We start from the raw sequence: 17,640 nt of genomic DNA, 5'->3' as shown, positions 1-17,640 counted from the left end.
TTATCTTTGTTTATGCGTTAAACTTCTATTCGGCACTTCTCAATGCGAATGTCATACAATGCCTATCTCTAGGATGTATGCGTCAGTCATAGGATGCAATAAAACACCAATGTGTCTATCTCTAGATGTACTAAGTGTTTCTAACTTAATGCTAGCTTGCTTATTCTCTCGAATAATTTAAGCTAAAGCTACTTTTACCAATTGATTTAGTTGTCTTAAGCGTTTCGAAATGGAAATTTGCATGAATTTATAGATGCATCCAACATAAAACAAGAAATAAACAGTGGCGAAGTAAGATAGATCAAATATGTGAATTTATAAAGAAACTGATTGTCTTTACAAAACCAACACTTAATCAAATGAGATGATGAAAATGATAAGTAAGATGAAATGAAAGGAGTCAAGCCGCAGAGTACAATCTCTTGTCCTCTTTGGCTCAATTCTAATTCGTGTACAACCATTTGTGGAAGAATTGGAAGAAAGTTCTCTCTCGAGCTCAAGTTTTTCCGCTCCTTGATCGGCGATGGTGGTCGTTCTCTTCCATCTTGTGGGATTTTTTCTACTTATAGGCGTCGATCTTCTCTAACTTGATGATGGGCAGTATTAAATTCCATACCCTGGTCAGCCGCTATCACTCAGATGCTTTTCAAATGTCGTCCGCTGTAGATGCCCATGCTTGCAAGTGGTGATTTAACATAAACAGCCTCAATCAATGAATCTTCCCTGCATTGAATCCCTCCGACGCATGCCCCATGCATTAGACTTTGCCTACGACACTTAGAATATTTGTTGAGATCCTGCAATGTCATGTGTTAGTGCTATAGTATCTTAGCAATAAATATTCTTTTGCATGAGTTTGATAATGTTCAAGTAATTCCATGCGTTTTCTCTAAAACTGATGAGATTTTATCAATAAAGACCCTAATTGTTCCAACTTTTGAGCCACAATAACTTGTATTTCTACAAGTTATCACCAACCCTAGCAGAAACCAATTTCCAGCAACTAAAAAATGAAGAACTTTTTATCAACTCACTACATGTAAGCATTGATGGACCTTCTGAATGCTGGCACTAAAGTTGATTATTCGAGTGGATAGGTGGTATGATTAGGAGGAAACAACTTCTCCAAAGTGATTTTGTGGGAAAATCCCACTAGACCATTCATTTCCAATGTTGTTTTTTCAAAATCAAAATTTAATCAATTCCAAAATTAACTAAAATTTAATTTGATTAATTCACAATTAATATTTAAAACAACAAAATTCAATTTCTCAAATTGAAATGAAATTGAAAATTAATTTGATTTTTAATTAATTAAACATATTTAATTAATTAAATAACAATTTAATATCAAATATTAAATTAATCACACACCTAATTTTAAACATGAATCCTATTCATGTAATTAATATTTAAATCAATGTTTAAATATTAAAAACTCTCCAATTTCGTTTAATTTCAATAAATTCAACATTAATTAATTATATCGAATATAATTGTACAAATCCTAATTTGAATTTTGAACTATTCAAATTCAAATCCTAATTTTAATTTTAACATTTTCAAACTGAAATTCAATTTGAACAATTCAAATTGATATCATTCCAAATTCACTCAATTTATTAATTCAAGGTGTTCATGTTTTACGAGCTAGTAGATGGAACTTATGGACCTACAAATCAGTTAGGAACTTTCTGAGCCATACTTCTTCTTTTGTTGCTTCACTTGCAAGCACATACTCAGTTTCCATTGTGGAGTCATCAATACTTTGCTTGATACTCCTCCATACTATTGCTCTTCCATTCAGAGTGAATACTAACCCCAAAGTTGATTTTCTTAAATCAATATCGGTCTAAAAGTCAAAATCAGTGTATTCAGTAAGGATCAAATCCTTAGCACCATACACGAGCATATAATTCCTCGTTCTCCGAAGATACTTGAGGATGTTCTTAATGACAATCCAATGATTATATCCTAGATTGGACTAAAATTTGCTGACTATTTCAACTGCATAGCATATGTCGGGGCGAGTACACAACATGGCATACATTAAGCTCCCTACTGCTGATGCATATAGAATTCGATTCATTATCTCATCATTTTGAGGTGTCTTGGGACTTTGTTCTTTAGACAGATGAATTCCATGTCTGAAAGGCAACATTCCTTTCTTGGAATTTTACATTTGATATCTAGACAACATTTTGTCTATATAAGATGTATGAGATAATGTTAAAGTTCTATTTTTTCGGTTCCGAACTATTTGGATCCCAAGAACATACTACATTTCACCCAAATATTTCATTTGGAATTGCGTAGTAAGTCATCTCTTGACGTCAGCTCGAAATTCTACTTCATTTTCTATTAGTAGACTATCATCAACATATAGAACCAGAAAAGTGATAGTTTTGTTTACGATTTTCTTGTAAACACAAGGTTCGTCAACATTTTGTTCAAAGCCATAAGATTTGATCACAGTATCAAATCTCATATTCCAGGATCGAGACACTTGTTTCAATCTATGGATCGATTAAGCTTGCAAACTTTTTGCTCCTGATCCTGTTTTATAAACCCTTTTGGTTGAGACATGTAGATACTCTCTTCAAGATAGTCATTTAGGAAGGTTATCTTGACATCCATTTGCCATATTTCATAATCATAAAATGCAGTTATGGACAAGAATATTCTAATTGACTTTATCGTGGCAACCAGAAAGAAGGTTTCTTCATAGTCCACCCCTTCTCTTTGGGTAAATCCTTTTGCCAAAAGCCTAGCTTTGTAGGTCTATACCTTTCCAGATTGGTCTCGTTTTCTCTAGTACATCCACGTATAACCGATGGGTTTTATCCCTTCTAGTTGATCTATAAGGTCCCAGACTGAATTGAAGTACATTAACTTCATTTCAAGATCCATGCCTTTAACCCACTATTCTTTGTCCACATCATCCATTGCTTGTTTGAAAGTTAATGGATCCTTTGAGTCATCATCAAGTATGATGACTTGAGTTTCAATTAGACCCATGTACCGGTTAGGCTTTTGCACAACCCTTCCACTATTGGGATTGGTGTCCTAATTCTCCCGGAGTCTCGTTATTTTGTAAAGATACACATTGTTTGATTAATAAAATAAGTGTTATTTAATTCTGGCATTTACTCATATCTAATAAACAAAGCTCCTTCGTTATCTTATGTTAACTTAAGCATATATATGCGATATACAAATGGATCATGCCTTAAGTAATAACCTAAATAGGTCTGTAGTATAAGGACTAAGGTGGGATACCTGATCCTGGTGACACTACGGATACGACCCGCTTTGTAGAGATTTGCAAGTGTTATAAACTACTACAGATGGTAGATCTTAACCATTCATGTGAAGACGTGCGAGCGGGGGTGTCCTATACAAAGAGTTTATATAAGACCTGGACCATGAAATGACTAGACTCTATATATAACGCCATTGATACTAGAGACTTTGCATCTCAACATAAACGACCATAGGTGACACGACCTCAATCTTGAGTGTTTTTGAAACTCCTGCCTTTCAGGGCGGTCCTTTGATTAGTATGAGTGAGAGTGGCCAGATTGCTAACTCAACATGCCTACCTTTTTGAGGACTTGTCTGATCTGGGAGTTGGGAACTCAATCCACAAGATGGAATTCACTCATTTTCCGAAGCAGGGATAAGTAGAGAGATTGCTCCTTAAAGACTGATTCTAAGGCTTGAACATAGTAGCCACAACTTCTCATGTTCATTAAAGGGATCAGTGGTACTTAAGAAGTTAGATGTAACTATAGAGGCATAACGGTTATTGGCCTAGCTGTACTTACGAGCGATCTGTGAAGGGTTGCCGCTCTTCTGATTGGTTAAGATGGACACATAATATATCTGTGATAAGGAGAGTTCAACTGTCGATCTTTAGTGGAGTGCCGATAGTTAATGAATGGGGATCCCGTGACTAAAGAGTTTAGTCAGTTATTCACGTACCATTGGAGCTTCGAGCTACAGGTCCATAAGGTCCCCTTGGTAGCTCAATGGATTCAGTTGAGGATCAGTTCTTGGTGTTGATTTGAAGTGTTCAAATTGACAAGAGGTATTTTGATTATATATGATATAATCGGTATGATGTATGAGATACATCTAGTAGAGGATTAATGTAAATGAAATTTACATTAAGTACCATGAAAGAGAAAAAGAACTATGGTTTATATGTTTCATGAGATTAAATATTAAAACTATAGGTTATAAATATAGTATGATAAGTTGGTTATCATTTATATTTATAATAATATTAATTATTGGATAATTAATTGTTTTTCTCTAACAACCAATTTAGTGGGAAGTTATTGGTTGTTCATGGTAACCATGAGATAAAAGGAAAATTGCAAAAAGTTGTCAAATTGCTTTGATATTTTCTCTTTCGCAAAAAGAAACTCACGGAACGGAAGCTTGTCAAGTAAATATAGATTTACTAAACGACAGCTTGAGTGAGGTAAACGATCGTGTAGTGTTTTATAGGCAACAGACACTGAGCTAAACGATCAGTTAGCTTTTGCTAGACGATCGCTTAGCTTCAGCTAAATGATTGGGCATCGACCTATGCGATAGGTTTATGTCTTCTCCCACTTGCCCAATCGTGTACACAATTGTTCATTCCTCCTTCGTATTCCTCATTCCATATCTGAACAGAGCCCACCCTTTGGATTCTCACACCGAGAATACTAAGGTAACCTTCTTCGTGGTGTCTTACTCAACTCAACACCATCGAGGTTCTATAGAGGTCGTTCGTGTTGCTAGGGAGTTTGTGACCAAAGCGATCGCGGAGTTCGAGTGTGAAGTGTCATGTAGTGTTGCAGTCGTGTTGTTCGAGTGTTCGATGTTGCTGTGTTCGAGCGTTCGTGATCAAGGAGCGTGGAGACGAGTAGACAAACGTTCGTAGTTGTTCTCCTTGTTTATTTTATTGTTCATGCTGTAATTTTTGTATTGATTGCATAATTGTATGTTTTGTATACGACCGTAATTTGTAATGTTCATTCATGATTGTAATTTGGAATGATCTATTTTCCGTTGCTCATGGAAATCTCGAATTTGATTTCCTTCAATTGGTTTCACCCACTGCATCGAGACACTCTCAACTCTTGAGAAGGACGTGGAGTATCAGTTTCATCAACAACTCTTATTGATGGACCTACGCAATCTGTTTCTCTTGTCATTTCATCTATTACTAGCCTACTGCGAGGTTGGTGATTCTTGATGTGGTCTTCCTCTAAGAAAGTTACATTTATCGAAACAAATACTTTATCTTCCTGAGGATCATAAAAATAACCACCTTTTGTCTCTTTAGGGTAGCCTATAAATAGGTATACTTTTGAACGACGTTCTAGATTTTTAGGATTTTGCACCAACACGTGTGTTGGGCATCCCCATATCCTGAAGTGATGTAAACTACCTTTATATCCTCTCCAAAGCTCGTAAGGTGTTTCAGAAACACTTTTCAAGGGAACCATGTTCAAAATATACACTGTAGTCTCAACTGTGTGTCCCCAAAAAGAATTTGGCAACTGAGCATAACTCATCATAGAACGAACCATGTCTAACAAGATTCTATTTCTCCTTTCTGCCATATCATTTTGTTGAGGTGTGGCAGGGGCTGTGAGTTGGGACTGAATTCCATGCTCTATCAAATAACCTTGGAATTCCAAGTCCATATACTCACCACCTCTATTTGATCAAAGTGTTTTAAGTTTTTTACCTAACTGGTTTTCAACCTTTGCCTTATATTCCTTGAACTTTTCAAGTGTATCGGACTTATGATGAGGTAAATATGCCCATATCTAGAATAATCATCAATAAAACTGATGAAATATTCATAACTTCCTCTAGCTTTAATATTCATTGGACCACAGAGGTCTATATGTACCAACGATAAGGGTTCTTTGGCTCTTAGACCTTTTCCAGAAAATGATCTTTTAGTCATTTTACCCTCAAGACAAGATTCACACGGTAGTAATGAACTGTCTTCTAACTGATTTAGATAACCATTCTTCACCAATCTCTCAATCCTTTTGAGATTTATGTGACCAAGTCTCAAGTGCCAAAGATAGGCATTTGGACCAACTTTCCTTTTCTTATTTTGAGTTTGACTTGTTTTAAACATATCTATGTTCAAAACAAATTTTACCTCGGTCAGTTTTAACATGTACAAGTTATTTTCTAATTTTGCAAAACGAATATTATTATCTTTTGAAGTAATGAACACTTCATTATTTTCAAAAGAAACTTTGTAATTTCGTTCTAGCAAACACGAGACAAATATTAAATTCCTTTTCATAGAAGGAATATAATAAAAATTTTCAAGTAAAATGTATCTATCTCCTATAAATAACTTCACATCTCCCACTACTTTAGCTGAAACAACCTCCCCGGTCCCTACTTTAAGGGTCATTTCATCTTCTGTAAGTTGTCTCCAGGAACTAGTTTCCTGAGAGAAAATACAGATATGTATGATTAGTAGCACCTGAATTTATTATCCATGTCTTTTTTATTGTTTTCCACTAAGCATATTTCGATGACTAGTAAATCATTTTTACTCTGTCGTTTGGAAACCTTAGATGAGTTGGGACATAGGAAAATCCTTTGTTAAAACTTGTTTTGAATCATCATCTGCTAGTAATTTGCATGTTGATTTGTTATTACCGTTAACTAAAGCGGAAGTGAGTATTTTAGAAGAATTTAACATGCTGAAATTTTAAATATATTCTTATTAGTAAATTTCAACTAAATCCAAATCAAATTTTGGCCCAAAAAAAATAATAATGTACCCATAATCACTATTTAGTTGCATCGATACTATAGTGAGTCAGAATAAATGCTACCGAGGGGCAGTCAAACATTCATTCATTAAAGCAAGACAATCTTGACTAAATACGATATCCAGAATAACTTATATTTCGACAGCCATTTAGCTACCATTTTTTGTTAGAACTTACTAACACTTTAGTAATTTTGTAAGTGTAACCTTTCATTTTCAGACCTCAGAGGTCGGCCCCAACGATGCTATCGAATTGGAAAGTCAAGGTTGGAAAACGACCTAAGAAATCCTATCCCTTTCTGGAGTTTGAATTGTTCAGAATCCTATATTACAACCCTTCGAGCGGATAGCCATCGTTAAACGACTAGCAAGGTCGACTTAAAGACGACAAGCAGGTGCAACACAGAAATCTCACGGTCTAAACAAATGAAAGAGACTGCATGACATGTTGACACATATCCTTCACCACTTACTTGAAAGAACTCTTAACGAAGAGCATCCATGAACGCGTTCGGGTCTTTTCGATTTCATTGTGACCAGAATTACCACATGCACATTCTATCAAACAATTATTCAATTCACACTAATTGATGGCATGATTTGATAAATAAAATACAAAAGATTAAGTTCACATACCAGTTAAAGACTCTCTTCAATTTCAAACTCAACGCAATGGAAACAACCTCTACGTTCTCTATCGCCCAGTAAAGCAGTCAGGTACGGAAGCACGATCGTTTACACGAATGATAGCAACACGAACAAGCATGAGCAAGCAGGAGCGAGGACGACACCACCACTTAGATCCCTTGGTATGCTTGGAGTGAAAATCCAAAGCGTGGTCTTTGTTGAATTTGGTAGAGGTCGGAGAAACCGACTGATCGTGTAGACGATAAGCAAGTGGGAGAGAAGCTATCGTATAACGGATGCTTATCATTTAGAGAAAGCTACACGATTGTGTAGGTTTTACTAAACGACCATCTAGTAATAGGTAAACGATTGTTTAGAAAACATGTCACGCTAGGCGATCGTTTAGTCAAGCCAAGCGATCATTTAGAGAAAAACGCGTAATCATTAAGACGTGGGTGTGCGATCGTTAAGCGATGAAGCTCTATCGTATAGGCTCTTAGCTAAGCGATCAAGACGTTTTCACACTATTTGCGAATTTTACGAACTCTTTGCAAAATGAAACAAATTTTCATTTTATTCTTCAGTTACAATAACCGAATACTGAATTTCCTACTAACGCATGATCGAGGAGAATATTTCGACCAATTATCACATGATTAACCAATTTAATTAATAAATGAATTTAATTAATATATGATCGAGGAGAATATTTCGACCAGTTGCAATCATCAAGTACCATCAAGCATCGAGTATGCCCTCAAGCATCAAGTATTTCACTAAATACCGTCGAGTTGCTCATCAAGTACCATTGAGTATGGTATCATGCCTCGAGTATTTCACAAAATACCATCGAGTTGCATCGAGTATTTCATAAAATACCATCGAGTATGGCATCGTGCATCGAGTTATTTCATGAAATATCATTGAGTTGGCCATCGAGTATTCCATCGAGCATCAAGTATAAGGCAATGGTTGCAAAATCCAATTCATGTTGTTCAACCTTCTTCACTTCTTTCTTCAATTACATCCTATTTGCAACTCTAATGACTCCAATCGAATTACAGACACTTAAATGCACGTTAAGGCCCATCAAACAAGAACCAATTACAAGAATTACAACATAATTGAAGAGCAAAATAATGCCAAAACTCAGAAAAGCCATATCAGTTCATCATTTTCATACAACTTATGAAGAACACCCACCAAAACTCAAATTAACGCTAATTGAGTGCTTAAATCACGCTCTAATACCAATTGATAGGATATATTAGCCTGCAACAGAAGCAACTCTAATTACATTTAATTTGAGTTCTAAAAGCATGCTTAAATAGAAACTTCAGAAGAGGGTTTATAAACTACATACCTTTGATGAATTCTTCCAAATCCAAGCTGCTTTTCACGTGATTTTAGCTCCAATTCAACAGTGAACCACCAAGAGCTCTTCTCTACTATTCTCAACCTTGAATTTGAGTGGTAGAACTCAAATTGGAGTGAATTTGTGAAGAGAAGTGGATGAGTTTTCAGGTGAAGATGATAGTTGCAGCAAAAACCAATTTCCAGCAACTAAAAATTGGAGAGCATTTTATCAACTCACTACATGTAAGCATCGATGGACCTTCTGAATGCCAACACTAAAGTTGATTCTACAAGTGGATAGGTAGTGTGATTAGGAGGAAACAACTTCTCCAAAGTGATTTTGTGGGAAAATCCCACTAAACCATTCATTTTCAATGTTGTTTCTTCAAAATCAAATTTTAATAAATTTCAAAATTAACTAAAATTTAATTTAATTAATTCACAATTAATATTTAAAACAACAAAATTCAATTTCTTAAATTGAACTGAAATTGAAAATTAATTTGATTTTTAATTAATTAAATAACAATTTAATATCAAATATTAAATTAATCACACATTTAATTTTAAACATGAATCTTATTTATGTAATTAATATTTAAATCAATATTTAAATATTATAAACTCTCTAATTTTGTTTTATTTCAATAGTTTAAACATTAATTAATTATATCAAATATAATTGTACAAACCCTAATTTGAATTTTGAACTATTCAAATTCAAACCCTAATTTCAATTCAAATTGATATAATTCCAAATTCACTCAATTTATTAATTCAAGGTGTTCATGTTTTACAAGCTAATAGAGGGACCCTATGGACCTACAGATCGTGAGCTCCAACGATTTAAGATTAATTGGCTAAAACTCTTTAGACCAAATTAATCAGTATTCGTTAACTATCAAGGCACACCATTATAGTTTGATAATTGCACTCTCCTCACTGTAGATATATTTGTATCCATCTGATTTAACCATAATCAGTAAGTCGATCCTTCACAGATTGTTCGTAATAACGGTTGGATCTATTTGTTGTTTTACCCCCGTTATTATATCTTGTTCTTTAAGTTCCATTGATCCTCTAATGAACAATTGGTTTGTGATCCAATCACTAAACTAGATCCCTCTCAGACCAATGAAAGGGTGGGGTCCCTTGTTCAAGACCTAGATTCAGTACTTAAGATAATAACCTTTCTTCTATCCCTAAATCGGGTAGACGTGAATTCCTTATTGTACTCTATGTCCCCAGCTATCTACCCGGTCTTACCCCTAAAATTGGAGACTTATTGAGCCGACGCTATTGAGCTAGCTCTCACCTATGCAAATCTAAGGATAATCCCGAATAAATAGGAGTTCATTGTCAGCTCAGGATTAAGATCAAATTACTTAGGTCATCTAAGCGAAATAGTCAGTCTTAGACAGTAAACAACGTTATAAAGTAAGAGCGACTTATTTCTTGGTCCGATCTTATGCAAACTCATTGCATAGGACGCCCCCACTCCTAATGTCAATAGATGAACGAATCAGGATCACTTCGTTTGTAGAACCTTTTTAACAACTTGTAACAACTACAGAGTGGGTCACATCGGATAGATTACCAGAATAAGGCACCCAACCTTATTCGTATACTATATACCATTTTGACCATTTACTCGAACTTGAGCCACTTTTATGTTTCCACATAAAGTTCAAGTATTCATATAATAGCCATGGATCTTAGTTTATTAGATTTATACTTTATAAGTGCAATTTATGAATTCAATAACAACTTTATTGAAGTAATGTCAAATAACATCTTTGTTGATAATAATATATGTTTAACTTTAAAACTGCGAGTTTTAGGACATATAACCTAACAATGTGCTTATTATTAAGTCAAAATATTGAATTTGCAAGATTACTTGCTTAAATAATTAAGTTAAGAGCACAATTTCCTGATCATACAATTAATTCGTCTTGATAATACTGGTGAATTTATATCCAAGCTTTTGATAATTATTGCACGTCAATTGGGATAAGTGTTGAACATCCTGTAGCTCATGTTCATACACAAAATGGTTTAGCAGAGTCATTTATAAAACATTTGCAATTAATTGCAAGATCGTTACTTATGAGAGCTAAGCTTCCTTCATCCATATGGGGACATGCTATTTTGCATGCAACGTCATTTGTATACATTGGGCCAGTAGCTTATCATAAGTACTCGTCATTACAATTAGCTCATGGTCATGAGCCAAATATTTTCCTTTTGAAATTTTTTGGATGTGCAGTACACGTTCCAATTGCTCCACCACAACACATTAAGATGAGTCCTAAAAGGAGGTTAGGGATATATATTGAATATGTTTCCCCATCAATGATCAAATATCTTGAACCCCTGACGGGTGATGTATTTACTGCACGATTTGTTGATTGTCATTTTAATGAGACAAATTTTCCAACATTAGGGGGAGGAATTAAAAAGTTGGATAAAGAAATTACATGGAATAGATCGTTATTGTCTCATTTAGATCCCCATATAGATCAATGTGAACTTGAAGCTCCAAAAATAATTCGTTTACAAAATATAGCCAATCAATTATCAAATGCATTTATAGATGCACAGAAAGTAACTAAGTCACATATACCAGTTGCAAATGATCCATAAAAAATGATATCCCAATAGAACAAGTTGTCACTGATGAGTCTAGAACACGCCAGAAGCATGGTAGACCAATGGGTTTCAAAGATAAAAAACCTCGAAAAAGAAAAACAATAAATGGTCAATAAGACTTGGTTGATGATGTAAATACCCATGAAAAAGTCCTCGCCATGACTAGTGAGAAAGAAGAAATACCTAAAGATAATAATGAGATTTCAATAAACTATGTCGTGACAGAAAAAAGATGGAATTGAGCTAATGTAGTTATTGACAACACATTTGCATATAATGTTGCTCTTAATATTATATCTGAAAATAAGGATTCTGAACCAAAATCTGTTGAAGAATGTTGACAGAGAAAAAATTGGCTTCAGCGGAAAGAAACAATCGTGGCAAAATTAAACTCACTTTCAAAACGTTAGAATTTTTTTACCAGAAGTCCGAACATCAAAAGGTGTCAAACCTATGGGATAAAAATGGGTATTTGTGAGAAAAATAAATAAAAATAATGTGGACACAAGATATAAAGCAAGACTAGTTGCATAAGGTTTTGCACAAATACCTGGTATTGATTATGAGAAGACATATTCTCCGGTGGTGAACACAATTATATTAAGATATTTAATTGGTTTGATTATGTATGAAAATCTAGAAATGCATCTCATGAATGTAGTCACAACATATTTATATGGATCTCTTGATGATGATATTTATACGAGAATCCCAGAAAGATTTAAGATACCTGAAACATATAAATCAAATTCACAGGAATTGTATTCAATAAAGTTATAGAAATCATTATATGGATTGAAATAATCAGGACGAATGTGGTATAATCGGCTGAATGGATATTTGTTGAAAAAAAGGATATCAAAATAATCTAATATGTCTATGTGTTTTTATAAAGGAATTACGTTTCGGATTTGCTATTATAACTGTATATGTCGATGATTTAAATACAATTGGAACACCTGAAGAGGTTTCAAAGGCAATAGATTATCTCGAGAAATAATTTGAGATGAAAGATCTCAAGAAAATAAAATTTTGTCTTGGCTTGCAAATTGAGAATTTAGCAGATGAGATATTTGTTCATCAGTCAACTCATACAAAAAAAAATTTTGAAAAGATTTTATTTGGAAAAAGCACATCCATTGAACATTCCAATGGAAGTTTGTTCACTAGATGTGAAGAAAGATATATTTCGACCTCGAGATAATAATAAAGAACTTCTTGGTCTTGAAGTACAGTATCTTAGTGCAATTGGTGCACTTATATATCTTGCTAATAATACAAGACCAGATATTACATTTTCAGTAAATTTATTAGTAAGATATAGTTCTTCTCAAACAAAAAGACATTGAAATGGAATTAAGCATATACTCTGTTATCTCCAAAGAACAATTGATATGAGTATATTTTATTCAAATAAATCAAATTTTGAGCTAATTAATTTTGCAGATTTTGAATATTTATCTGATCCACATATAACTAAATCTCAAACATGTTATCTATTCACATGTAGAGGCTGTTGTATCGTGGCGGTCAATGAAACAAACCATAACGACTATTTCCTCAAGTCATGCTGAAATTATTGCAATTCACGAGACTAGTCGATAATGTGTATGACTAAGATCAATGACTCGACATATTCGTGAAACATGTGATTTGTCTTATAATAAAAGTCTTTCAATAATATTATACGAAGACAACACAACATGCATATCCCAAATCAAATAAGGATGTATTAAAGGAGATAGAACAAAACATATTTCATCAAAGTTTTTCTACACTCGTGATCTTGAAGAAAATGATGACATCACTGTACAACATATTTGTTCGAAAGATAACCTAGCAGACTTATTTACAAAATCAATATCAACTGCAACCTTTGAAAAATTGGTGCACAATATTGGAATGCGGCGGTTCAGAGATCTCTAGTGATTTTTTATGAGGGGGAGCAAACATCTTTTATTCTTTTAGGACTATAAATTATACGATGATGTTTTTCCAATTGGATTTTTTTCTAGTAAGGTTTAACAAGACATATTTCATATATATGATGGAAATCTAAGGGGGAGTGTTATAAATATTATAATAGATGGTAGATAGATGCACATGCTTGATGTCCAAATGTCACGTGTCTTGTAAATACATTTCATTAGTGTATAAGTCATTCCACATCCTACTTACTAAGACTCCTATAAATAGTGGTCATTTGTGGGTTTTGTTGGTTTGAAAGTATTGGTGAGAAATCCTAACTTTTTGGAGAGAAATTAAAGGAAATTTCATAATTCACTATTTTCTTTATTTCTTTATTTTATTTAAGTTGTTTATTTTATATCTATATATATATTTATATTCTTTTATATTCTTTTATTATTTATTTATTATATATATTATATTTTATTGGCATCTGTGTTACATTGTGCTCCTCAAATTTACAACACGTGTCACTTCCATCGCTGAAGATAGGTTCTAAAGGTAGGTCGATTTTTTTCCTCTTTATTATAATTAATATATTAAATAGTATTTTGCATATTTAGTACATATTAAATTTCTAATATAAATACAATATTTTATGATAGTATTGTCATGAAAAATCTCTCAAAATTAGAATTTTTCACCCTTGATATTCAATAATTATTTGTCATGGGCGCTCGATGCCGAAATTCACCTAGATGCTATGAATCTTGGAGAGAATATTAAAGAAGAAAATACGACATTCAGTCAAGACAAAGCAAAAGCTATGACTTTCCTTCGTCTTCATCTTCACAAGGGATTAAAAATTGAGTATCTTATAANCTTTATTTCTTTATTTTATTTAAGTTATTTATTATATATATATATATTCTTTTATTATTTATTTATTATATATACTATATTTTATTGACATCAGTGTTCCGTTATACTCCTCAAATTCACAACAACTTCAACAAATTGACATGACCAATGTGAAAGTTAAAAAGAATAACAAAGTAAAAGGGAAAAATAAAAAATAAAAGGCCTATTTTATGAATGAACACATCTTTGTAAAAAATATAACAATTGCACTATGTTTGTGTATCATAATATTTCATAAGAATCTCAAAGTTGAGCTAGCTAGCCATGGGTGAAACATTGGCTTATGATGATTGTAGTAGCTAGTTTGAAATATCAAACTAATTAATGTCAATTTACATTATCTAAATAACTTTTGCTATAATGCTTACCCATGTTATGGTGCACTATATGTTACAATATAATTCATTTTATGTATATCTACTTTTAGTAGAAGTACCAAATAATTAATATTATGCTCTTTTTGAGCTTGTCAGGATATCAATGGAATGTCAAAAATGACAATAAATAAATCAAACGCATTAGTAAAATTCACAAATTTAGTAACATGACTCTAATTAATGGGTCGCTATCACATGTCAATATTATTATAAATTTGATTTTTATTGATGTTTTTTAAATGTCAATTATTAAAAATATGAATAAAATGGTATTCGTCGACGATCAAACAATGTCAATTATAAGTCTTTGTTGATGCTTTTTTATCGTCAATAAATACAATGTTTGTTCAAGCCCGTATATAAAATATTCAACAACTATAAACATCTGAAATCACATATATAAAATTAGGTAGCACCTACTGTCTCACCAATGTTTATTCAAACCCATGTAGTTCTTGTATATTTATATTGTAATGGCCTACATTGTTAGACCAATGACTTAAAAAAAAACTACTTTAAAATCATTAATATATTTGTGTGGATTAATACTACTTTTCACACTTTGCTTGCAATTTTGAAAATGTAAAATATTCAAACAACTCAAGCAAATTCAATTTAAATAATGCGTGGTTATATTTAATTTAGTTTAAAACTCAACTACGTAACTACCCATTCAATATATAAATAAAATTATATTTGCCACCATCAAATTAATTTGTCAATTTGAGCATAGGTCAACTAGTAAATACATATACATTCTTAATTAAGAGATCGAATGTTTGAATTTTCTCTCACACACATTGTTGAACTACAAAAAATCACCAAACCGAGTTTACTTTTTTTTCCAACTCAATCCAGCTCATGACACGAATTTAATTGAGAATCTCAGGACTTGTTTGGCAGAGACAGACAAACTGAATACATAAATTTGAACATAAAGAATTAAATAATAAATAGAGTTACGTTTTGTTGTAGATATATAAATTGGATTATAATTTAAACAATTGTTCGAATGTGTTTCATAATATATATATATGTCATAAAACCAGTTGTACTCACCCACAAAATACTAGTTTAATTTTAGCATGATCCATCTTCATAATCTTGTATAAACATATAATTTACAATACATATTTTATTTTTTGAAAAAATGCATTGAGCTTATAACCTAACAACTATATCAATTGAAGTTTTATTTTTTAAATATAATTTTACAATTAAAAAAATTCAAATTCAAAATGTAAACACATTGAAAATTAAAAAATATATATATATTTAAAATTTACAAGGTATGAATCATATAATTTAAAAATAAAATTCAGATCGTTGATAGAAAACACATTTGCTGGATTATAAACTCAAAAACATAAAACAGAATCTATCGAACACGTCTTTATTAATATATTATTTTAAACCAAAAAAAGACGACCTAATTTTTACATTAAAGAATATTGGGAGGAGAATGTTTATTTGTAATAGGGGAGAAAAAAAAAACATTTTAGAGAAAAATGTGTGACGCATAAGTTGTAGCGTGTGACTAAATTATTACCAACAATATCTTCTTCTTACCGCTCCGAGTATCAAGGCGCCAACCAATAATTAGCGGGCACCGGGTTGGAGTGACGTCAAAATATTCTCTTCCCAATTTACTTCAATTTTAAATTGGCAAAATTGCGGTTTTCAAATATAACAAAATAAACAAAAATATTTACGTGATATAATAAAATTTCACCATTTATCTGTGATAGACCGCGATAGATTACTGTCTGTATAGTAGATACATATAATAGTCTACTATTGTGGTTTATCGTACTCTATCGCATATAGACTGTGATATTTTGTTATATTTGTAAATATTTTAAGTAATTTTTTCATTTTAAATATTTTTTCATGATTTAATTTACCTAAATGTTAAATTACACATTTGATTATTATACATCAGACAAAGTTAGAATTAGTCCTATGGTTTATAATTAGGATTTAGTCCCTATGATTTGATAAGTAACCTTATAAATAATTCCTACAAGTAGTGTTTGTTTAGAGAAATTTATCAAATTATAAATACTATTTACAAGGTTTTATCAAATTATAAATACTAAATTCCAACTTTTAAAATAATCAAAGGGACCAAATTTGTAGTTTAACCTTTATATCATTGCAATAACGAGAGATTAAATAATCGCGGTTTAAAATAATAATAAAAAGTTTATTTATTGAGCTATACTCAAGTGAACAATTAGTAAATAAAAATGTGTATTTATATATATAAGTTTGAATACACATATTGATGCCATATTTTATAGGTAGTATATTCGATTTCTTTTAAGTCAAACAATGTAAGTGTGAAAAATTCATATCTATTTCAATACATAGTTCGCGATTACTCCCAAAAGTCAATGATTTGATCCCTTACTTCTATACTATTTGGACAAAAAAAAAAAAAGAAATAAAATAAAAGTGAAGATTTCAACATTTGAATTTAAAAAAAATGCATATGCTCAGATTGACTATTATACCATCTGATTTGTAATATAGTACGTTTAAAATATATTATAGATCCCATACACCATCACCGTGGTCTCTCAAGATGAAATGCTAAAAAGTTTATGTCTTACCATATGGTTAGTACTTTCAACCTAACCGCTTTGAATACATGCATTATAACATGTTATCACAGGGCATGTATTGGAGCCATTTGAATTACTAAGTACATTAAATGAATGTACAATACCACAAAACTCGTAAATTAAATACGCACTATTGTTCATTCAAAGTTTCAGATTCCACTAATCTATATGGGATGATTTAACATTGTGTTTCAAATGAATCGAGTCATTCAAACATTTCACAACGACAAAAGGAGTTATTCACTTATAACCATGTAAAAATTATAAAACAAAGTATATCTAGATGACTCTGCTTCACTTCTCACACAAAAGGAAACCATTCTATAATGTTAGTTGATATAATATTAAATTTACTTTCATCCAT

This window comes from Benincasa hispida, chromosome 2 (genome assembly GCF_009727055.1).
Source record: "Benincasa hispida cultivar B227 chromosome 2, ASM972705v1, whole genome shotgun sequence".
Taxonomy (NCBI): domain Eukaryota; kingdom Viridiplantae; phylum Streptophyta; class Magnoliopsida; order Cucurbitales; family Cucurbitaceae; genus Benincasa; species Benincasa hispida.
Note: the sequence above shows the minus strand (reverse complement) of the source record.